General features: G+C 41.5%; 1 pseudogene; it reads right to left on the bottom strand.

Moving 5' to 3' along the window:
* Window positions 1–1,184: 1,184 nt before the first annotated feature.
* Window positions 1,185–1,622, bottom strand: LOC147426487 (oleosin G pseudogene; annotated as a pseudogene).
* Between the last annotated feature and the right edge of the window lie 24,513 nt (window positions 1,623–26,135).

Below are 26,135 nucleotides of genomic sequence, written 5' to 3'. Positions count from 1 at the left end.
TTTTTTTTCTAATATAACCACCTAGCACCTTTTATGGAAAAAAAAAAAGAAAACCGCAAAAGTTATAATGCAACTCTACACTTTGGGGACTTGTATCTTTACGAAACAATAATAAAGAAATACCGAAAGGAACGTCAATCTTTGAGAATGTGTGTGTGTGTGTGTGTATATATATATATATATATATATATATAGAGAGAGAGAGAGAGAGAGAGAGAGAGAGAGAGAGAGGAGAAATTTAACGCCATAGGAAACTATCACAAAAGACCTTAAAGATCTAACCGACGAGGAGTTGGAACTCAAAACATGTTATTGAACAGGGAAATGGCATAACCAATCTACCATACTTGCGCGCGTGGAGAGAGAGAGAGAGAGAGAGAGAGAGAGAGAGAGAGAGAGAGAGAGAGAGATCTCTAACCGACGAGGAGCTCAAAACATGTTATTGAACAGGGAAATGGCATAACCAATCTACCATACTTGCGTGCGTGGAGAGAGAGAGAGAGAGAGAGAGAGAGAGAGAGATGAGAGAGGTAGTTTTTACATAAGAGCTAATACATCACACTTACCTCCTGTAGGGAGGAAATTGCAATTTTCAGTAATGACCTATTTATGAGGATTAATTCAACATTGAAAACTAAGGTACACTGAATTGTTCGTGTTGAAAACCATGAAAGTTAACACTTGAATTCTACACTTTGGGGAGTTGTAACTTTGGAAATACAGAAAATGGCGCCAGTCTTTGGAAATGTGTTTGTATATATATATATATATATATATATAGAGAGAGAGAGAGAGAGAGAATTTTAACGTCATGGGAAACCATCCAGTGAGACCTTAAAGATCTATCAGAAGAGGAGTTGAACTTAGAACCCTCTACTCAAGAGGGAAATGGCATAACCAATCTACCACACTTGGAGAGAGAGAGAGAGAGAGAGAGAGAGAGAGAGAGAGACCTTAAACATCTATCCGGCAAGGAGAGTTGAGCTCAGAACGTGTTATCCAAGAGGGAAGTGGCATAACCAATCTACCACACTTGCGCGCGGGGGGGGGCGGGGGGGGGGAGAGAGAGAGAGAGAGAGAGAGATATAGAGAGATTTTTACATAAAAGCTAATATATCACACTTATCTCTGTACAGAGCAAACTGCAATTTTCAGTAATGACCTATTTTGAGAGGTTATGAATACTAAGCACCTGGGGCTGCCTTGCTCTGGGCTTGCGCACCTACATCTCGAGCTTTTTGCCGAACTTGCTCAGCGCCCTCTACTTGATTGGAACCCCGTGGGTGCTGTCCTTTGAAGTGATTGTAAACCCAAGAGAGCACAGACATGGTAGCAACACCCGCACCTCCGGCAGTGAGCACGCCGGCCACACACAGAAACAACACAATACCTGCAGGAACGAGGATGGGGCTGAAGAAAAGGAAGACAGGTGTGAGGAGCACAAGGGTGATGACGATGCCAGTGACAGTAAGGCCTCCGATGAAGAGAGAGACGCCACCGGTGATGAGGAGGGCGAGGAAGCCAATGATTTGGCTGGATGCAGGAGCGTGCTTGCGGGCACGCTCGATGATGCTTTCGTGGCCCTGCTGCCGCTGACGCCCGCCACGACCATATTGCTCCATTGGAAGTCTGTATAGGCTTGGCGCGCTGTTACTGTGTCGGTGGGGATGGCTAAGGAGTATCTCTACTGAGCGCAGACAAGGAAAAGAGCGACGTTATATATTGAGGGGCAGGGGAATGGGAAGAGAGAGGAAGAGAGGGCAACGTCATTCTGTGCAGTATGGGGCCATAGGCCGTTCGTCTTTACGTGGCACACCCAAATGATTTGTTGCTTATTTGAAACTTGATGTTCTGGCCCGTCCTCCCTCCTCTCTCTCTCTCTCTCTCTCTCTCAATATAGATCTTGAGTTCAAGACTCGTCCAAATAGGTATGGGAAGTCACTTGAGATCGTTCCTAGGACTTTTATCTTTCTTCTCTTGTCTGTGTGTGCATGCATGTGGGCGCGTGCACGTGCTAATAAAAAGAGGAATATGATATAAAGTGTGGTAGATTAGTTATGCTATTTCCCTCTTGAATACCAGGTCTTGAGTTCCACTCTCCTCGTCCGATATATCTTTAAGGTCTCTTGAGATAGTTTATTACCACCTTCTTTTTCTTTTTTGTGTGTGTGTGTGTGTGTGTGTGTGTGTGTGTGTGTGTGTGTGTAGTCTTGATTTTGAGACTCATTCCTTTGACGTCTCTTGCTACAATGCTAAAAATTCTCTTTGTTGAACGAATTTTGACACTATTAAAACTTGAATTCTCTTCTCTCTCTCTCTCTCTCTCTCTCTCTCTCTCTCTCTCATATCCATATTTCAGAAGATGCACAAAAGCTTATAATTGTTTTGAAAAGCTTTTTCTTGGGTAGTTCGTGGACTCTGAATGGCTTCAAAACAAAGGTTATGCTTTTGAAAACTCTGAATGAGGAGCTAGCTGCCGCTAGAGAAGGAGAAGCCATGCATTGTGTACAATATCGAGCCCTTTGAAGTGGTAGAGAGCTTCAAATACCTTGGCCTTGCGGTTCCAACCAATCATAAATGGAATGATTGCACTACACGATGCTTGGAAGTTGGGAGGAGATTCTCAAGACTAAATGGCACGGGGTCTTGAATGAAGACCTCGCCATGGGATCGATGGAGGAGAACTCCACGCACAAAAACAGAGACACGCCATATCGTTCGATGTTTAAAAAATAAACTCGAACATATTTTGTAAACTCGGACATCCTAGGTGTAAACTTAGACAAGCATAAGTATACACAAACACGCATCCATTTCAGTGAAATGAACACAGGTGCACGATTAGCTCATTGGGCTACTGCCACAACAACCGTCTGAGTTCGAATCCTTGGGGGTGACCCACTGCCCCTTTTTTTCACCGTTCGATCGCCTTGAGATCCCCACCGGTCGCCCTTCGCTGTTGATCCCATGGCGGGGTCTTCATTCAAGGCCCCGTGCCATTTAGTCACGAGGGGAGGAGATCCTAATTAACTCTGTATTAGATAAAGTTAAAAAATCCCCTTTTTGAGCTTTGCTAATCTACAACAATAATGTTACTAAAGTCAATTTTATGGGGCTTGGCCTAATCTACAACAATAATGTTCCTAAAGCCAATTTTATGGACGGTTATTGTGCTCAGGAAGTGGTGGGTGCAATGCTCATGGTTCCATTCTATCCATCCTTTTCTTTTGCTAAGAGCCTCTATAAGAAAAATTCTATAGTACACTTGTTGTTATACATGAACATAAAAATTTGTTTAAGCATTGAAGAGATAGGTCAACCCGAAAAGAAATACAACGGGGGAGGGCAGATACCCCCGATGCGCTTTACTTACAAATCTTGCTTTTTTGTTTTCTATTACATTGGAGTTTCCACCAACAAGCATCCAGAATCACATTCGAATCAAGAGGCTCTTCTTGTAAAGTGTGGGTTTTGTCTTAAAGTCTGAGTGAAAGTGGGAAGAGGAGGAATTATCCCACATGTAATGGAGTCAAGCTGTAGAGCTACTTAAAGCTCACTTTGATGAATAAACACACAATTCAAGTTTGCACTACATGCTTGTCTATGGTGAGCCTGTGCTAAGCTAAGTCAATACTCAAGATTGTGTTTATGAGTTCAAGCTAATCAATCTTGAAACCTAATTCACTTGAGTGATAATCTTGCTTACACACGCTCACACACTTGCACTATGTTTCTCTTTCATCCACCCTAGCTAGCACGATCCAATTCCCATCAAGTGGTATCAGAGCCACAAGTATGCTAGCTAGGTTTTGTATTATGCACTTGCGCGTTGTACAATTAGCATTCCTTAATCATCATTAACTAGATCCATTAGGTTTGCTCTTCTATTGCATACCACATGCCTAATTAGTATTCCATTGGCTAGCATGAGCATGTTCTCGAGTTGAAGACTCTTGGGCCACTACTCACTGGCTAATTGGAAGATTAATTAGAATCAAAGTTCATTAATTTTCCATTAAAAACTTTCATTTTGCATTCAATAATTGCTTCTTATTTTAGCAAAATTAGCATTTGCAATTGATGTGTGTGCATAGCTTGTCTCAAGATCTTTCTATCAAATATCTCCTTGCTCAAATCCGGCTCCTTTAAAGCACGTAATCATTTAATCAATTTTTGCTCCAAGTGCATTCTCATTCTGTGTAATCCCTGCAGCGGTTCAGAATTTTGTGTGTGTATGTGTGCACCTCCAAGGCATTTAATGCCCAATGAGTATTTTGTAGAAAAGAAGTTTCAAAAGCCGACCCCACCTCGGTGGGAACCCCCTACTTAGGAGGAAAAAGGTAGAGCCAAGTAAAAAAGGGACGCTCACACTTAAGGGCCGCCCATGCGGATTTCAAAATAGGCGCTAACCACATTTGATTAATTTTCGGGTCCGCTTGGCTCGTGGTCGGCTGCCGTGCCTTGCCAAGCGCTGTACGATGGCTTCTTTTGACTAAGCTACTAGCGCCCGCCGACCGCGACCGGCTCAAGGGCTTGCTCTGACCATCGGATTGGCGGACGTCTCCCATGCAGTAAATAGTTTTCTAAGAGGCTTTCGGGTTCGCCCCTACAAGGCCCCGCTTCCTGCACTCTTGCTTTAAAAAAAAACCTCCAAGCTTCATTCCCCTTTTAAGGGGCACCTCCCACGGGATACGATTCCAACGTCAGTGGATCTCCTATTTTTAGCATTACGAGTGTCTATATGGGTACAGTTTTGGGATAAGACCCAGCTCGTGATTTTTAAATCACTTATTAAAGTGTTGATGGTCAATTCTTGGAACCATCACACTTGCACTTTCAAGAAAAGAAGTCCATAAGCTGCCAAGGGGTTGTCATAAAATCTAATAACTGACCAACCCAAATGATTTTCTCATATTAAACTGATCATTTAATGTGGGAGAATAAACGGGAACAAGGGTTAAGATATAGATGTTCTTATAGATCTATTTAAGCACGGGGCCAATGGTAAAGGGGCCCATATGAGAAAAGGTCTATCAAAGAGAAAGGTTAACTAATGGAGCAAAAGAACTTAGGGTTGTCTTCATTAAAGCCTCCAAAGGTAAGTGTTAAAAGCTTTAAGACATAGTCTTTAAAATTTTACTCTTTAGTCACTAAAGTCCAAGCAGGCAAGGGGGTAGCTTGCTTAAGCTAGGGCTGTGCTTAAGCAGGGGGGCTGCCTGCTTACCAAGTTCAAAGAACTTGCTACTAAAGAGGGGGCGAGCCCTACAAAGGGGGGAGGTAGATAGTAAGTGAGCACCTCACCAAGGACCCATACCCTTATGAAAGGAAAGGGGCCACTTGTCAAGTGTAGAGACACACTACTCAAGCAAGTAGGGGTTGTGCTTAAGCAGCGGCTGTGCTTAAGCAAGGGGGGTGCTAGCTTAGCCTCACAAAGGGAAAGAAGGACACTTGTCAAGAGGCTACACACCTTGCCCCAAAGGGAGCCCAGCTCTCATTGGCTAGAGGGCTACATGGCCCAATCAGCTTCAAAGGAATCCTAGGAAAGGGGGTCGACCTAGCTCTCTCTCTCTCTCTCTCTCTCCCTCTCTCTCTCTCTCTCTCTCTCTCTCATTTGAGTCTCCCACGACCTCTCTCTCCTTCATTCTTCCCTTCACACACTCTTGTGAAGCAAGGATTCCATCTCCTTCTCCAAGCTTGAGAAGTTGAGTGCCTACTACCACAAGCTCTTGGCTATGGATGCAAATCCACACAAGAGAATGCTTATGCTTGCTTATCAATCTCTCTAATCTCCATTAACTCTATGCTAAGTTATGCTACAAGAGCTATGAGTGATTATGTGCAAGGGGTTATTTCTTTCTAGTAGAGCTACTTCTAATTCTCTCTTCTTCCTCACTCCTTGCTAGCTCTCCTCACCTTTCATGGTGTTTGAGGTCTTGGGATTGAGGCTGGGCATTTTTCAAGCTCATGCTAATCATGTTTATTGTTGTAGTTATGCTAATGCTTGGTGAGTGAAGCTTACCATCTTCATCTCATCAAGAAGGTCTCAAGGAACACAAACAGTTGTATTGTAAACAAGTCTTCCGTCATGGAAGAATCTATAATACAAATGCCTACTAGAGGGGGGAACCGGCTCCAACTAATCCGGTCCTCTATTGGTGTCAATTTCTCTAAACTCTCACTCTCTTTTACAAGTATTGATCATGCCATGTTAATGAAGTAATGTGTTAAGTGTTGCTCTCCCTATCCAAGCACTTTCTTTCTCACTATATATCTACACACTAAAGAATACTCAAGGAAATGCTCAATATATTATTTACTATCCGCTCCAACTCAAGTTAAAAGGCTAATTCCATTACATTGGTATCAGAGCATTTGGTTTCTCTTTCCTTGCTTAAGAAGAGAGGTCCTTAAGTAGCCTATAAATGGTTGATGTTGTTAATTATATTAGGGTAAGTGGAACTAGGATCTATTATCGGTTTTGTTGAGCCCACTATGTGGGGGATGGTGCACACCTCGGGAGCTGTGGACTTAATAATGGAGTCTTTTTAGACTTGCCTACGGCTTTACCATTATTGAGCCATAAGAAGTCCGAAAGGAGCTAACCCTCGGCAACTCTGTTATGTTAGACCTACTCCTCTACTCTCTATAATTAACCACTTCGAGCCGTGGGTGTAGATACTTAAATTCCGATTCTCAAAGGCTAAGAGGAGTGGCAACTAAGGTTTTGAATTGCCAAAGCATACACCAAGTACATACATAAATTTTAACATGGCTGACAATAATCAAGAGAGTAGAATTGAACATTGATAGCTTTGATTTTGCACATGAAGGTGCTCATGATGATGCTCCCATGTTTGTGAATTATCTCGTTACTAGGTTGCAGCAAGCTATGGGCAACCCTGCTTTGCAAGCCGAAGTTACTCAGCAACTTCGTGCTTATGGAATTTCCCTTCCTCTCCAAGAGTCTATCCACAAATATGTAGACAAGTTTTGGGATTTACATCTCAAGGCTACTATCTTTCAAAAGATAGACTTTGCCGAGCAAAGGCAGCAATTTTGTGTGGGATTACCTGAAGAGATGACCGAATACATTATCTCTCAACGGCCTGGTACTATTAGCGAAGTAATCCATCACACCATGGTTGCTTCACGCATCAATTTCCATCAAGGGGCTAGACGTAATGTCAAGCCCATGGAAAACAAAGACAAAAATGATGCAAAGGGAAAAACCGATGTTCAAAATACTTCCCAAGCTAATTCTAACAACAACAACAACAATCGGTGCAAGGAGAAGGGAGTTTACAAAGGTAAAAACAAACTCTCTCCCGAAGAGCTTGAAGCCTTTCGCAAGGACCATAAGTGTTTCAAGTGTGGGGAGCAAGGACATGGTATCGTTCTTGCCCCAAGAAGAATGCTCGCAATGAGACTCCTAGGGCTTCTACCATCGAAGCTCCAAAAGAGGAGGCTCATTGCAAAGGATCATCGCTTTCCTATGCTTGGGGAAAGGTAAGAGAGCATGATGCCTTCATATTGTTTGACCCTGGCTCTACTCTCAACTTCATATCAATGGAGTTGGACACCAAGTTGGGCATTCAAGCTTTTGAGATGGGAGATATAGTAGTGGCTGATGCATCTTTCAAGGGACAACAAGCCTCCGTTACTCCCTTGATTGGGAAGTTGAGGCTTCATGTCCAAAGCTATGTCGACAAGGAAGACTTCTTCATCTCTCCTCTCCAACATGAGGATGTTATCCTAGGGGCACCATGGTTTGATGGCATGGCTGCCAACATGAAGTTCCCTGAAAGGAGAATCTACTTCACCTACAAGGGAAAGAACATGTATATAGATGCTAGTGAGCGTGGTCGCACTATTCCACTTGTAAATCCTCTTGCTTTTGATATGTCAATGAAGAGCTCAGCTTCTGCGTACATGATTTTTATCAAAGAGTCTCTAAAAGATACTAATGTTTCATCAAATGTAAATGGTAGGAATCAAGAAGAGTTAGAATTGTCTAATTTTCTAAAAGGATTCCAAGATGTGTTCATCGATGATATCCCTATGGACTTACCTCCAAAAAGAGGGGATGATGACCATCGTATTGAGATCCTTCCTGGAAGCTCACCACCTAACAAGCCTCCTTAAGCTCAACAAGAGGAGATCATGAGGCAAGTACAAGAGGTGGTAGACAAAGGGATGGTGAGGCCTAGTTCCTCTCCCTTTTGTTCTCGAGTCCTTTTAGTGCAAAAGAAAGATGGTACATACCGTATGTGTGTGGACTATTGAGCACTAAACCATATCACTATCAAAAACAGATTTCCCGTACCTCTGGTAGAAGATCTGTTTGATAAGCTACAAGGTTGTACCTACTTCAGTAGGATTGACCTTAAGAGTGGCTATCATGTTACCCATTCCCTTCGTGAGAAAGTTATGTATGAATCCCATGCTCCTTCGTATGCGGGGCATAGAGGTATTCAACCTACTCTCCGAGGAGTAGAGAAGTATTTCTATTGGCCTACGATGAAAGTGGACATACAAGAGTATGTATCAAAATGTGTAGTATGCCAAAAGACCAAGTATGATAGAGGGACGCAACTTGGATTACTCTAGCCATTGCTGCCTATTCCAAATTCACCATGGGAGAGTATATCCATGGATTTCATCTTTGGATTACCCAAGTCTATCCATGGGAATACAGGAATATGGACAATAGTCGACAGGTTTAGCAAGCAAGCACATTTTATTCTTGTCAAAAAGACTATTAAGGCACATCAAATGGCAAATCTCTTCATATCTTAGATTTTCAAGCACCATGGATTACCCACATCCATCGTGTCAGATAGAGATCCTAGAATGACCAGTAATTTCTAGAAAGGTCTCTTTGAAAATCTAGGAACAAGATTGAATTTCTCTTCGGCCTATCACCCACAAACGGATGGCCAAAGTGAGATAGCCAATCTTACGATACTCGATCTACTCAAGACTTATGTTACCGGAGTAGGGTCAACGCGCTCAATGGGAAAAGTACTTACCTCTTGTAGAGTATGCTTACAATAATACTGTACATAATTCTATGGGAAAAGCACCTTTTGAGATCATTGAGGGAAGACCTAAAAGTCCCTTGCTACTCAAAGTACACGGGAAGATCTTTGCCGCCGATGAGTATAGCCGTGACCTACAAGAATCTTTTCAAAAGATTAGGGAGGCTATATCCATCTCTCAACAAAGGCAAAAAGCTATCGCTGATAAGCACAGAAGAGCCTTAATGTTCAAAGAAAATGATTGGGTCTTACTCAAGTTTCCTAAGGCTCGATTAAGGCAAACGACGGGCAAAAATCCTACGGGCCATCAAAAGTATTATGCTAAACTAGCAAAAAGATACTATGGTCCTTTCCAAATCTTGAAGCCCATCAATGAGACGGCTTATCAACTCAAGTTGCCCAACCATTGGCTCATACACAATGCCTTTCATGTAAGCCCACTTAAGCCCTACAAAGGAGAGCCACCAACTAAACCAATTATTGAAGACCCTCCCAAAGTTGAAGACCAAGAAGAGGTGCTACAACCCGAAGCTGTCCTTCGGCATGAAGACAAGGTACTACGACATGGTAAGATTATCCGACGGTATCCTATTAAGTTCAAAAATTATCCTTTTGAAGATGCTAGATGGATGCAAGGAGTACAGCTTAAGGATAGTATGAACCTTGTCAATGCTTACAACGCTACATTAGAGTAAGCAAACGTACGAATTTCTTTTAAATGACTCATGTTTTTGTCTTTTAAGACTAGTTCTCTTTTTAATTGTGCACAAAATTAACTAGTATGCATGCTTAGAATCATGTTTGTGATGACGACGTCTCTCAAACACCAAGTAGAATTTGTCACTCTACTTTGGGAGCATGAAAAAAACTAAAGAGCAGACATGCTTGCGGCAGCTACATCTCCCAAGCACCAAATGGATTAGTCATCCTTCTTGGAAAGATGTCGTAGGGTAAAAAGGGATCCTCTACCCGCTAAGTAAAATTGACTAATGACTAAGGCTTTATCTCTTCTACCTCATAGTCGAGGACGACTATAATTTCAAGAGAGAGGTAATGTCATAAAATCTAATAACTGACCAACCCAAATGATTTTCTCATATTAAACTGATCATTTAATGTGGGAGAATAAACGGGAACAAGGGTTAAGATATAGATGTTCTTATAGATCTATTTAAGCACGGGGCCAATGGTAAAGGGGCCCATATGAGAAAAGGTCTATCAAAGAGAAAGGTTAACTAATGGAGCAAAAGAACTTAGGGTTGTCTTCATTAAAGCCTCCAAAGGTAAGTGTTAAAAGCTTTAAGACATAGTCTTTAAAATTTTACTCTTTAGTCACTAAAGTCCAAGCAGGCAAGGGGGTAGCTTGCTTAAGCTAGGGCTGTGCTTAAGCAGGGGGGCTGCCTGCTTACCAAGTTCAAAGAACTTGCTACTAAAGAGGGGGCGAGCCCTACAAAGGGGGGAGGTAGATAGTAAGTGAGCACCTCACCAAGGACCCATACCCTTATGAAAGGAAAGGGGCCACTTGTCAAGTGTAGAGACACACTACTCAAGCAAGTAGGGGTTGTGCTTAAGCAGCGGCTGTGCTTAAGCAAGGGGGGTGCTAGCTTAGCCTCACAAAGGGAAAGAAGGACACTTGTCAAGAGGCTACACACCTTGCCCCAAAGGGAGCCCAGCTCTCATTGGCTAGAGGGCTACATGGCCCAATCAGCTTCAAAGGAACCCTAGGAAAGGGGGTCGACCTAGCTAGCTCTCTCTCTCTCTCTCTCTCTCTCTCTCTCTCATTTGAGTCTCCCACGACCTCTCTCTCCTTCATTCTTCCCTTCACACACTCTTGTGAAGCAAGGATTCCATCTCCTTCTCCAAGCTTGAGAAGTTGAGTGCCTACTACCACAAGCTCTTGGCTATGGATGCAAATCCACACAAGAGAATGCTTATGCTTGCTTATCAATCTCTCTAATCTCCATTAACTCTATGCTAAGTTATGCTACAAGAGCTATGAGTGATTATGTGCAAGGGGTTATTTCTTTCTAGTAGAGCTACTTCTAATTCTCTCTTCTTCCTCACTCCTTGCTAGCTCTCCTCACCTTTCATGGTGTTTGAAATCTTGGGATTGAGGCTGGGCATTTTTCAAGCTCATGCTAATCATGTTTATTGTTGTAGTTATGCTAATTATTGGTGAGTGAATCTTACCATCTTCATCTCATCAAGAAGGTCTCAAGGAACACAAATAGTTGTATTGTAAACAAGTCTTCCGTCATGGAAGAATCTATAATACAAATGCCTATTGGAGGGGGGAACCGGCTCCAACTAATCCGGTCCTCTATTGGTGTCAATTTCTCTAAACTCTCACTCTCTTTTACAAGTATTGATCATGCCATGTTAATGAAGTAATGTGTTAAGTGTTGCTCTCCCTATCCAAGCACTTTCTTTCTCACTATATATCTACACACTAAAGAATACTCAAGGAAATGCGCAATATGTTATTTACTTTCCGCTCCAACTCAAGTTAAAAGGCTAATTCCATTACATTGGTATCAGAGCATTTGGTTTCTCTTTCCTTGCTTAAGAAGAGAGGTCCTTAAGTAGCCTATAAATGGTTGATGTTGTTAATTATATTAGGGTAAGTGGAACTGGGATCTATTATCGGTTTTGTTGAGCCCACTATGTGGGGGATGGTGCACACCTCGGGAGATTTGGACTTAATAATGGAGTCTTTTTAGACTTGCCTACGGCTTTACCATTATTGAGCCATAAGAAGTCCGAAAGGAGCTAACCCTCGGCAACTCTGCTATGTTAGACCTACTCCTCTACTCTCTATAATTAACCAATTCGAGCCGTGGGTGTAGATACTTAAGAGCCGATTCTCAAAGGCTAAGAGGAGTGGCAACTAAGGTTTTGAATTGCCAAAGCATACACCAAGTACATACATAAATTTTAACATGGCTGACAATAATCAAGAGAGTAGAATGAACATTGATAGCTGTAATGGAATTTGCCTATTCAATTTGAGAGTAGCGGAATTTAATGAGAGTACTTTCAAGAAATGATTTTGTGAGCATAGCGGGTAGACATAATTGAAGATAGCAACATAATTATAGCAATTAGTTAACTTGGCATGGAAAATACTTTTGCAAGAGAGAGAATTTAGAGAACATGACAACAGTTGAGGACCGGATTTGTGTGGAGACGGTACCCCCTCCATAGGCATTTGTATTATGATTTCTCCCATAAAGAGAGACTTGTTACAATACATTCTTTGTGTTCCTTGTGACCTAGGTGAAGCAATGAAGATGGAAAGCTTCATGCATCACCATCATAGCATAACCTAAACTTGAAGAAAGCTTTAACTATACCAAGCCTCAGTCCCAAGACCTGAAACACCTCCGAAGGTGGAGAGAGCTAGCAGGGAATGAGGGTAGGGAAGAGGAAGAAGAAACATTTCATACGAGAAAGAGCTAGTTCCTCACTTATCATAACTCTTGTGCTAGCATACATAATAGCATAGTAATGATGAAGAAATAGATGGCAAGCTCAAGCATTGAAGCATGGCTCTTGGATGGATTTGCACTCCATAGCCAAGAGTGTTGGTGTAGGATCTCAACCTCTACTTGCTTGGAGAAGGAGAGGGAGCTCTTGCACTTTGCATAGTACACAATAAGAGTGTTTGTGAGTGTGTGTGGGTGAGTATACCCCCTAAGCACCCCCCTAGCTTGCTTGGGTCGACCCCCCCTTGTAGCTCATGCTTGAAGCTGATTGGACCCCTCCAGGCCTAGCCAATTACAAGCAGGAGCCATTACAAGCAACATGGGTAGCCTTGGGACAAGTGTCCCCCTTTCCCCTTTGAGAGAGAGGACTTGATAAATGCAAAAGCAATTAGATAATTTAAGTAATTTATCATTGGACCCCTTTGAAGCCTAGCCAATAGGCTTCAAGCAACACATGAAGGTAACATGGGTAGGGACCTGACATGTGTCCTTGCTGCCTCTTCAAGCTGGGGCTTCCCTTGTGAGTGTGAGTGTGTGTTCTCTCTCTAATCCCTAGGAAAAGGGCTCGCCCCCCCTCTTGTAGGGATGCTTTTGACTTTAGGAGCTCAAGCACCTTAGTCATCAAGCATGACAAAGCACTTGGACTAGGGGGTATTCCCACAAGCATCTAAGGCAAGCATGTCAAGGCACCTCAAGCACCTTAATCAAGCGGCAAGTCAAGCACCTCAAGCATGGAGTAAGTCAAGAACCTCAAGCACCTTAATCAAGCACCTCAAGCAGGACAAACACCTCGAGGTTGGGCCGGGTTCCCACCTCAAGCTCAGCCCTAGCTTACCTAAGGTCAAAGGACTTTTACACACATTATTGGAGGTCTTCAATGAAGCTAACCCTAAGGTCTTATGCTCCATTGGTTAGCCTTGCTCTTGATAGACCATCTCCCATTTGGGCCCCCTTTACTATTGGCCCCGTGTTGAGATAGATCTATAAGCACATATCTATATCTTAACACTTGTTCCCGTTTATTCTCCCACATTAAGTGATCAATTTAATATGAGAAAATCATTTGGGTTGGTTAGATATTAGATTTTATGACAATAGCTTTAATTTTGCACATGAAGGTGCTAATGATGATGCTCCCATGTTTGTGAATTATCTCGTTACTAGGTTGCACCAAGCTATGGGCAACCCTGCTTTGCAAGCCGAAGTTACTCAGCAACTTCGTGCTTATGGAATTTCCCTTCCTCTCCAAGAGTCTATCCACAAATATGTAGACAAGTTTTGGGATTTACATCTCAAGGCTACTGTCTTTCAAAAGATAGACTTTGCCGAGCAAAGGCAACAATTTTGTGCGGGATTACCTGAAGAGATGGCCGAATACTTTAACTCTCAATGGCCTGGTACTGTTAGCTAAGTAATCCATCACACCATGGTTGCTTCACGCATCAATTTCCATCAAGGGGCTAGACGTAATGTAAAGCCCATGGAAAACAAAGACAAAAATGATGCAAAGGGAAAAACCGATGTTCAAAATACTTCCCAAGCCAATTCCAACAACAACAACAACAATCGGTCCAAGGAGAAGGGAGTTTACAAAGGTAAAAACAAACTCTCTCCTGAAAGAGCTTGAAGCCATAAGTGTTTCAAGTGTGGGGAGCAAGGACATGGCTATCGTTCTTGCCCCAAGAAGAATGCTCGCAATGAGACTCCTAGGGCTTCTACCATCGAAGCTCCAAAAGAGGAGGCTCATTGCAAAGGATCATTGCTTTCCTATGCTTGGGGAAAGGTAAGAGAGCATGATGCCTTCATATTTTTTGACCCTGGCTCTACTCTCAACTTCATATCAATGGAGTTGGCCACCAAGTTGGGCATTCAAGTTTTTGAGATGGGAGATATAGTAGTGGCTGATGCGGCTTTCAAGGGACAACAAGCCTCCGTTACTCCCTTGATTGGGAAGTTGAGGCTTCATGTCCAAAGCTATGTCGATAAGGAAGACTTCTTCATCTCTCCTCTCCAACATGAGGATTTTATCCTAGGGGCACCATGGTTTGATCGTATGGCTGCCAACATGAAGTTCCTTGAAAGGAGAATCTACTTCACCTACAAGGGAAAGAACATGTATATAGATGCTAGTGAGCATGGTCGCACTATTCCACTTGTAAATCCTCTTGCTTTTGATAAGTCAATGAAGAGCTTAGCTTTTGCGTACATGATTTTTGTCAAAGAGTCTCTAAAAGATACTAATGTTTCATCAAATGTAAATGGTAGGAATCAAGAAGAGTTAGACTTGTCTAATTTTCTAAAAGGATTCCAAGATGTGTTCATCGATGATATCCCTATGGACTTACCTCCAAAAAGAGGGGATGATGACCATCGTATTGAGCTCCTTCCTGGAAGCTCACCACCTAACAAGCCTCCTTATCGAGTCTCACAAGCTCAACAAGAGGAGATCATGAGGCAAGTACAAGAGGTGGTAGACAAAGGGATGGTGAGGCCTAGTTCCTCTCCCTTTTGTTCTCCAGTCCTTTTAGTGCAAAAGAAAGATGGTACATACCGTATGTGTGTGGACTATCGAGCACTAAACCATATCACTATCAAAAACAGATTTCCCGTACCTCGGGTAGAAGATCTGTTTGATAAGCTACAAGGCTCTACCTACTTCAGTAGGATTGACCTTAGGAGTGGCTATCATCAAATAAGGATAGTGGATGAAGATATCTTACAGACCGCGTTTCACACAACGTTTGGTCTTTATGAATATCTAGTCATGCCTTTTGGATTGACTAATGCACCAGCTACGTTCAATCGTTTGATGGAGAAAATTTTTAGACCATACCGAAAATTCACTGGAGTGTTCTTTGATGATATCATCATCTATCCTCCTAGCACCCCCCCTCCTTGCTTTGGGTGAAAATTCTACTTGCTACAAGCTCATTGGACCCCTCTCCCCTTTGCCAATCAGATGCAGCCTGCAGTCAAGCACATGTGTAGTCTTTTGACAAGTGTCCTACTTACCCCTTAGAGAGAGAGAGCTTGAAAATATCTAGATATTTGTTAGGTGGAAGTAAAAGCTCATTGGACCCCTCTTTAGCCCAACCAATAGCATTCAAGCACCCATGTGGTTAAGCTTAGTGAGAGTCTGACATGTGTCCCATGTGCTCTTTTAGAATTCCCCTAACTTTGAGATTTTTATGCATAGGAAGTTTCTCAAGCAACTTCCTCATTAAGTGAGTAGGTTCTCTTTTTGACTCAAGCATCTTACCCCCCATGCATAGGAAGCTTCTCAAGCAACTTCCTCATTAAATGTGACAAGTACCTCAAGTACCTTAGTCATCAAGCATGACAAGCACCTTAGGTGGAGTTCCCACCTCAAGCACATCCCTAGCTTGCCTAATTTTAGGTCGGGTTCCCACCTCAAGCACAACCCTAGCTTGCCTAAGTTTAGGTCGGGTTCCCACCTCAAGCACAACCCTAGCTTGCCTAAGGTTCTCACCTCAAGCACAACCCTAGATTGCTTAAGGTCAAAAGGACTTTTAACACTAACCATTGGAGGTCTTTAATGAAGCTAACCCTAAGGTCTTTTAAGCTTCATTAGTTAACCTTGCTGTTTGACAGACCATCTCTCATTTGGGCCCCTTTACCATTGGCCCCATGTTGAGATAGATCCGTAAGCACATGTCTATATTCTAACCCTTGTTCCCGTTTATTATCCCATATTAAATGATCAATTTAATATGAGAAAATCATTTGGGCTGGTTAGATATTAGATATTTGATGACATTACCTTGAAATCATAGTCGTCCTCGACTATGAGGTAAAAGAGATAAATTCATAGCCATTAGTCAATTTGTCTTAGCGGGTAGAGGATCCCTTTTTACCCTACGACATCATTCCAAGATGGATGATTAATCCATTTGGTGCTTGGGAGACATAGCTGCCACAAGCATGTCTGCTCTTTAGTCCAGTTCATCCTCCCAAGAAGAGTGAAAAATCCTACATGGTGTTTGAGAGACGTCATCCCAAACATGATTCTTAGTATGCATACTAATTACATTTGTGCACAATAAAGAGAGAATTAGTCTTATAAGACAAAAACATTAATCATTTGAAAGAAACATGTACATTTGGTTACTCTAATGTAGCATTGTAAGCGTTGACAAGGTTCATACTATCCTTAAGCTGGATTCCTTGCATCCATCTAGCATCTTCAAAAGGATAATTTTTGAAGTTAATAAGATACCGTCGGAAAATCTTACCATGTCGTAGTACCTTGTCTTCATGTCGAAGAATAGCTTCGGGGTGTAGTACCTCTTCTTGATCTTTGATTTCGGGAGGGTCTTCAATAGTTGGTTCATTCCCGGTTCATTTAGAGGCTCTCCTTTGTAGGGCTTGAGTAGGCTCACATGAAAAGCATTGTGTATGAGACAATGGCTAGGTGACTTGAGTTGATAAGCTACCTCATTGATTGGCTTCAAAATTTGGAAAGGACCATAGTATCTTTTTGCTAGTTTAGCATAATACTTTTGATAGCCCGTAGGGTTTTTGCCCGTCGTTTGCCTCAATCGAGCCTTAGGAAACTTAAGTAAGACCCAATCATTTTCTTTGAATGTTAAGGCCCTTCTGTGCTTGTCAGCAGCAGTTTTTTGCCTTAGTTGGGAGATGGATATAGCCTCCTTAATCTTTTGAAAAGATGTTTGCAGGTCACGGCTATACTCATCGGCAGCGAAGATCTTCCCATGTACTTTGAGTAGAAAGGGACTTTTAGGTCTTCCTTCTATGATTTCAAAAGATGCTTTTCCCGTAGAAGTATGTATTACTAGTATTATTATACGCATACTCTACAAGAGGTAAGTACTTTTCCCATTGTGAGTGTTGATCTACTTTTGTGACATAGGTCTTTAGTAGATCAAGAATCGTAAGATTGGCTATCTCACTTTGGCCATCCGTTTGTGGGTGATAGGCCGAAGAAAAATTCAATCTTGTACCTAGATTTTCAAAGAGACCTTCCCAAAAATTATTGGTCATTCTAGGATCTCTATCTGACACGATGGATGTGGGTAATCCATGGTGCTTGAAAATCTAAGATATGAAGAGATTTGCCATTTGATGTGCCTTAATAGTCTTTTTGACAGGAATAAAATGTGCTTGCTTGCTAAACCTATCGACTATTGTCCATATTCCTGTATTCCCATGGATAGACTTGGGTAATCCAAAGATGAAATCCATGGATATACTCTCCCATGGTGAATTTGGAATAGGCAGCAATGGCTAGAGTAATCCAGGTTGCTTCATTCTATCATACTTGGTCTTTTGGCATACTACGCATTTTGAAACATACTCTTGTATGTCCACTTTCATGGTAGGCCAATAAAAGTACGTCTCTACTCCTCAAAGAGTAGGTTGAATGCCTCTATGACCCGCATAGGGAGGAGCATGGGATTCATACATAACTTTCTCACGAAGGGAGTGGGTAACACATAGCCTATTGCCATGGAGAAGATAACCATCCTGCAAGGTGAATGGTTCCTCTTTCTTCCCCAAAGCAAGGGCTGACATTATGTCTTTAAAGTAAGGGTCAGTAGCATACTCATCTATCATAGAAGATAGATCATTGTGAGTTGCTATTGACACAGCATTAACTTTTGGTCGTCGCGAAAGTGCATCAACCACTTGATTATGCTTACCACCAATGTGAGCAATGCGGAAATTAAATTGTGAAAGAAAATTTTCCCACCCCATTTGTTTTCGGAAAGCTTTGTTTGCGTCATGAAGTACTTGAGACTTTGATGGTCTGTTCGTAAAATGAATGGAGTCCCCAATAGATAGTGCTTCCATATGTCTAGGGCGTGTAGAACAGCTAACATCTCTTTCTCATAAATGCCTAAGACTTGTTCATCCGTGTGGAGCCTTCGGCTCTCATAGGCTATGGCATGCCCTTCTTGAAGCAAGACTGCTCCAAGGCAATCACCACAAGCATCACATTGGACCTCAAATGGCTTTGAGAGATCCAGAAGCATAAGGACTGGTTGGGAGATAAGCTTCTCTTTAAGCTTTCCAAAAGCACTTTGCTCCTTAGCAGTCCATGAATAATTAACGTTTTTCTTTGTTAAGTCATGTAAATTAAATGGTCCTGCACTTTGAGAGAATTTTGCTATGAAGCATCTATAGTATGCACATATACCAATAAAGCTTCTTAGCTCATGTAGATTCCTTGGATTAGGCCATGCTTTTATTACCTCCAACTTTGATGGATCCATACGGATACCATTTCGAGAGATAATATGACCTAAGTATTGAATCTCTTGAAGGAAAACTTAACTTTTCTTTTGATGAGAAAAAGCTTATTCTCCCTTAATGCTTGAAAAATCACTTGGAGATGTTGCTTGTGTTCCTCAAAGCAATTGGAGTAGATGATGATATCATCAAAGAACACTCCAGTGAATTTGTGGTAGGGTCTAAAAATTTTCTCCATTAATCGATTGAATGTAGCTGGTGCATTAGTCAAGCCAAAAGGCATTACTAGATATTCATAAAGGCCAAACGTTGTACGAAACGCAGTCTTTAGGATATCTTCATTCACTATCTTTATTTGATGGTAGCCACTTTTAAGGTCAATCCTATTGAAGTAGGTAGATCCTTGTAGCTTATCAAAGAGATCTTCTACCCGGGGTACGTGAAATCTGTTTTTGATAGTGATATGATTTAGTGCAGGATAGTCCACACACATGTGGTATGTACCATCTTTCTTTTGCACTAAAAGGACTGGAGAGAAAAAGGGAGAGGAGCTAGGCCTCACCATTCCTTTGTCTACCAATTCTTGTACTTGCCTCATGATCTCCTCTTGTTGAGCTTGTGAAACTCGATAGGGAGGTTTGTTAGGCGGTGAGCTTCCTGATAAGAGCTCAATTCGATGGTCATCATCCCCTCATTTTGGAGGTAAGTCCATAGGGAATCATCAATGAACACATCTTGGAATCATTTTAGAAAGTTAGACAAGTCTAACTCTTCTTGATTCCTACCATTCACCTTTGATGAAACATTAGGATCTTTTTGGGATTCTTTGACAAAAATCATGTACACAAAAACTAAGCTTTTCATTGATTTATCAAGGGCGAGAGGATTTACAAGTGGTATAGTACGACCAGACTCATTAGCATCTATATACATATTCTTTCCCCTGTAGGTGAAGTAGATTCTCCTTTCAGGGAACTTCATGTTGGCAGCCATGAGATTGAACCATGGTATCCCTAGGATAACATCCTCATGTTGGAGAGAAGAAATGAAGAAGTATTCTTTGTCGACATAGCTTTGGACATGAAGCCTCAACTTCCCAATCAAGGGAGTAACGGAGGCTTGTTGTCCCTTGAAAGCGGCATCGGCCGTTACAGCATCTCCCATCTCAAAAGCTTGAATGCCGTTACAACATCTCCCATCTCAAAAGCTTGGTGGCCAACTCCATTGATATGAAGTTGAGACCAGAACCAGGGTCAAACAGGATGAAAGCATCATGCTCCCTTACCTTTCCCCAAGCATAGGAGAGAGGTGATCCTTTTCAATGAGTATCCTCTTTTGGAGCTTTGATAGTGGAAGCTCTAGGAGTCTCATTGCCAGCATTTCTTTTAGGTCAAGAACGATAGCCATGTCCTTGCTCTCCACACTTAAAACATTTGTGATCCTTGTGAAAATTTTCAAGCTCTTCAGGAGAGAGTTTATTTTTACCTTTGTAAACTCCTTTCTCCTTGGACCGATTGTTGTTGTTGTTGTTGGAATGGCCGTGGGAAAAAATTTGGGCATTAATTTTTCCCTTTGCATCACTTTTGTCTTTATTTTCCATGGGTTTGACATTCCGTCTAACCCCTTGTTTGAAATTGATGCGTGAAGCAACCATGGTATGGTGGATTACTTCGCTGATAGAGTCAGGGCGTTGAGAGTTGACATACTCGGCTATATCCTCAGGTAATCCCGCACAGGATTGTTGTTTTTGCTCAACAAAGTCTATCTTTTGAAAGACAATATCCTTGAGATGTAAATCCCAAAACTTGTCCACATATTTGTGGATAGACTCATGAGAGAGAAGCCTTAAAATCCGCCATTCGGTGAGCACTTTGTCCTTTGCATCACTTGCAAGGAATTGCTTCATGATGGAAACTCGTAGAGTTTTCCATATTTTTGGTGCTTCGCCATTGCCTCGAAGACTAGCCCACCATTGACGAGCCGATTTTTGAAAGTGCATAGCTACATGGCGTAGCTTGGAGGACTCTGTGAAGCCCTCGTCTCCGAAGGCCGCATCAAATTGTTGGATGAAGGCCAATACTTTGTCGGTAGCACCAAAGGTGCCATCATAGGTGAGAAAAGAGATACTCTTTCCTCCCTCTTTGAACTTCTTGAGCTTTTGTGACCTTCGCCATGCAGGGTAATATTTGTGATGTCCTCCCCTCTTATATTATCTAGGAGAATAGCCATAGCTTTCATCGGTAGAGGAGGAAGGTGAGGAAGAAGGAGAAGAGGGTGACCTCTTTCTTGCCCTTTTCTTCCTCGGGTTCCTCTCTTCCCTTTTGGAGTGACAAGGAGAAGGACTATGGGTTAACTGTTTCCTCTTGGGAGGAGTTAGCGATCGTTTAGTCCTCCTTCGTGGTGCCACATCTTTGGAGGAATTTAGGGATTCATTGCTTTCTTGATCTTTGGATTCCTCCTCTCGTATGGGAGAGAGTCTTCTTTTGGGGGTCTCTTCAAGAGGCCTCGTAAGCTCTCTCTCCTCTTGGAGAGGAAAGGAAATCCCATAAGCACGAAGTTGTTGAGTAACTCCGGCTTGCAAAGTGGGGTTGCCTATAGCTTGTTGCAACCTAGTGACAAGATAATTAACAAACATGGGAGTATCATCATTGGCACCTTCATGTGCAAAATCAAAGTTATCAATGTTCATTCTCCTCTCTTGATTATTGTCATCCATGCTAATTAAACTTATGTGTTTACTTGGTGTATGCTTTGGCAATTCAAAACCTTAGTTGCTACTCCTCTTAGCCTTTGAAAATAGGCACTTAAGTATCTACACCCACGGCTCGAATTGGTTAATTATAGAGAGTAGTGGAGTGAGTCTCACATAGCGAAGTTGTCAAGGGATAGCTCCTTTTGGACTTCTTATGGCTCAATAATGGTAAAGCCGTAGGCAAGTCTAAATAGACTCCATTATTAAGTCCAAAGCTCCCGAGGTGTGCACCATATCCCACATAGTGGGCTCAACAAAACTGATAATAGATCCCAGCCCCACTTACCCTAATATAATTAACAAAATCAACCATTAATAGGCTACTTAAGGACCTCTCTTCTTAAGCAAGAAAAGAGAAACCTAATGCTATGATACCAATGTAATGGTAATTCCCTATGAACTTTGGAAGTAGCGGAATTAGGAAATTAGGTGAAGCACTTTTAAGAGATTACTTTGTGAGCATAGCGGGTGAACTTAGTTGATGGTAGCAACATAATCATGATACTTAGTTCACTTGGTAGTGAAATTGGGCGTGGAATTGGGGGTTTGGGGTATTCATAACTCATCAATTAGCATCAAGTACTTGCACAAACATTATCAAATCAAACCAAAATTGAGTTACACACACTCAAAAACTGAGAAATTAGGAGTGAAATTACTCTATTCTACACATCCTAAACTCACTAGCTTAGGTTATCGATCCCCGGCAACAGCGCCAAATGTTGAGAGGCATTGTAGCATGACCTAATCACAACCCACACAAAATTATCAAATCCATGGATCTGCAACCCGGCTAGGGCATGGAAGCACGAGCATCGGATGAATAGAAATAGAGGATTTAAGAGATCACCCCTCCAATGCAAGTAGAGATTAGCCATGTCAAGACTAACTCTAAACCTACTCTAATCACTAATCAAACAACTCCTACACACATCAAGTCCACCAAATTCCGACTTACCATAGATTAGAAACCCCAAGCACACTGATGATAAGCACACACTAATTACATTGGTGTTGGCCTCTCCAATCACCACATGCCAATCACGACACCTCATCAATAGCTACGCACACAAAGTGAATGATGCTAGAGTTTCGTAAAACCTATCTACAAATAAGCAAACAATAGGGCACACACACTAATTACAAGATGAAGATCCAACTTAATCAACCTAATTAGTGATGCTAAATATCACAAATCGAATGCTTAGAGAAGAATATGAGTGGTTAATAGCAAGAAGTACATACCTCTCCCAAATCTAGAATAATGAGAGTGTAATACTCCTTCATGACATAATGAAATGTAGAGAAGAATTAGACTGATGAGAAAATAGGAATCAGATTAATCAAGAAGAGCTTACTCTAATTACAATGTATTAGCACTAGCCTCTTAAGCATAGGCATTAAGCTCAAGGTTAGGCCATAGAGTAAACACTCAAGAAAGAGGGAGCTCTCAAAAGTGGATCGTCAAGAGTGGATACTCAAGAATGAAGCCTCCTTGCATACATGCTTCCTTTTAAAGGCTTTCACCACAATCCCTTCTACTATGGGTTTAAGCTTGAGCCCTCTAACTAACACATACAACTTGGGAACTCCAAGTGAGCCCAAGACTTATACAAAGTGAGTTGGAAATATTATGCACAACCATAGCATATCTCTTGCTTGTGCATATTCGGTGTAGCCTGTGTTAGCCACTGCTAACAACCCTCAGCTGGTCATAAAGCTCAATAGTAGATGGAGTCTTTCTTGAAATGCTAAGCAATGGTCCTACATTTTCCAAAGTATATGATCTTTTCCTCTGTCCATCAAGTAGAGCTATCTAATGTGGTTTATCCTTCATCAAGGTTTATGGAGAGGTTCAAAGGAAAAGATAATATTTATTTCCGATGGTATTTGTAGAGGGTGTAAAGTCCATGAAGAGTCTTTGTCCCATCTATTCATCTATAGTAAATTTAATATTTTTCTCAAAAAGGAGTTCCAAAAATCTTGTGTTGTTTATCATTCAAAGCTCATTTTTAGTTCCATTTTAATAGGTGAATGTAGCTTTGCAGACATTCTTCTATGGAACCTTTTAAGAGGGGCATACTTATGGCAAATTTGGTTAGAGAGAAATAAAACCAATTTTGGTTACCCCTTCTCTTCTTCTGCTTGCCCCCTTATCATCAGCTTCATAACAGTTATGCTAGAGATCTCTAGTCAGGTTTTGAAAGAAACTCAAGTAGAAGTTAAAGATTTATAGAAGAGTTTGTGATGGCAAAGGTGGAGAGCTGTCATTTTATCCCATTATGATCCTTTGAGATTGTATGACATAAATTATCTCTCTCTTTTTCACTCATTTTGATGTATCCTTTGTCTCTAGGCCTTTCCTCTTTTGGCCAGGATAGCATGTGTCCTACCTTAGGGGCATTTGTAAATTTTTCTCTCATTTAAAACAATTTTGTTTCTCTCAAAAAATTTTCCCATTAAAGCGATACATGCTAACCATGCAACAAAGAGCATGCTAAATGCAGATATGGCGTAACAAAAAATTATTAGTGAGAATTTGAGGCATTCTCACTTGACAAAAACACTTTGAGATGGTTGCCATGTTGGAAACCAATCTTCTTCCATAATACTATGTTGACCTTGCTATTATTGGGAGGCTTTGGGCTTCACCCAGCCAACAACTCTACACACGGTGATGGCATGACATTTGATTTGCATAACTAATTGAAACCCAGATGGGAAAAATATCCAATCCTCATGCCTCATGACAGTCTGTTAAATGATAGATGCTCCTTAAGATTCTAATTGGCAACCACACAATATTGTGGGTTCAAATACCTGTGCACAAAATTCCATTATAACTATAACTATGGCCATTTTTGCATGCAAACATAAACCTATTTTGTTGTTTGGCTACTACATGCAAAATGGACCTTATGTCTACGCCATATTGAGCTTGCAATAGCATCACTCACAAGGCTATCTTCATCACCTTTGCTAATGCTTATGGAGACCACAACATCCTCCTCTGTTTCAACGTTATCATGACTATCAATAAAACATGGAGATTGAGCAGATTGGAGCTACCGTAAAAATTGTTTGTGCTGGTCAAGGCCTTCAATGGAGCTCTCACCATGTTGGTTACTTCAAGTAGTCTCGATCCCATTGAGCTAGGAATCCCATTAGATAGCACTAGTTTGGCAACCTAATAGGACACAAAAGTGTCCTTTCAAGGTTTTTTTTTTTTTTTTCCAAAACCATAGTAGATCCACTCATTTTGGAAAATCCTTTCACGAGCTTGTAGTTCAAAGACTACTACATATGGAAAAAATGAGAAACTTGCTTATCTCTTGGTCACAAGAAGCCTCCAAAGTTGATGGACCAGTCCATTTTGCCCAAAACGACCATTTCTTACGATTGATTGCATGTAAATGAGACTAGGAGTTTTTGTAGGATATGAGATAAAACTCCTTGTTAGCTTCAATGGGTTGATGAACAAAACATATGGTTGATTTTTCCTCACTTTTTTTTGGCAAAAAAAAGGCATAAAAAAGTTGCATTTTTGCCATTATGTGGACCTGTCATCAAAGTTTCTATAGTCACGCTCAATACATATACTATATAAATGTTTTCTTAGTTCTTGTTGGGCCTTTGGATTTAAAGGATCTATTGAGCATGCCAAAAGAATAATGGATCTCTTACCAAGTGAAGATAAGTTAGCCCTAGAGTGATGGGCCTATATGGAATGCATGTGGGAAGAAAACTCCTAGTGAAGGAAAAAATACCTAAGCGTGTTCACACACATCAATACCGCATGTATGGTAGCATATCTCTCTCCCCCCCCCCCCCCCCCCCCCCCCCCCCCCCCCCCTCTCTATATATATGTGTGTGTGTGTGTGTGTATGTATGCGCGCGTGCGCACGCACACACACACACACACACACACACACACTCACACACAAAACATATATGTGTGTGTGTGTGATGGCCTTCCCTTTTATGCCATTTGGCCATGCCTTCTCAAGATTTGTTCCCGTATTAATATTGCTGTCGTCAAGCATCCCATTTGCAAATGATTCATATTTTTGGTAATTTCAGTCATTATATTCTCCAACTCTCACATCTCCACTTGAATCTCTAGATTGTGCTTCCATGATCTTGTCTCTAACTTTTTCTTTTAAGTACATTGCTTAAGGGGGACATATTAGGCTTACATTCATGATGATGGTGAAAGCATCATGTGCATCCACACTAAGCACAATTAGGAAACTCAATTCACAAAGTAATAAGCACAAATTGGATTGATTATTGAACTAGACTCCAAGTACATAGTGAGAGATCATATAAGATTTTTGAGGGAGCTTTGGATGATATTAGAGATGATTAAGATCAGCCCAAATCTCTTCCATGCTTCTCCATGAGTGTGTGTGTGTGTGTGTGGGTTCTTTACCATGTGGAGTCAATGCCATCATCAACTAAAAGTGATAGACAAGTGTAGTTTTTAGATACAATGAATCTAGACAATGTGGAGCAAGGGGAGAGATCCATGTGGCTTAGGCACAAAGCCTAAAAATCCTCCCCTTTTTGTGTCTAAGCACATCAAGATACCTTCTAGTGGGGTCTAAGTCTCCCATCTAAATAGGTGTA

Source organism: Adiantum capillus-veneris, chromosome 24 (genome assembly GCF_014529385.1).
Source record: "Adiantum capillus-veneris isolate H3 chromosome 24, ASM1452938v2, whole genome shotgun sequence".
In the NCBI taxonomy this organism is placed as follows: domain Eukaryota; kingdom Viridiplantae; phylum Streptophyta; class Polypodiopsida; order Polypodiales; family Pteridaceae; genus Adiantum; species Adiantum capillus-veneris.
This window is presented reverse-complemented; position numbering and strand designations above follow the sequence as displayed.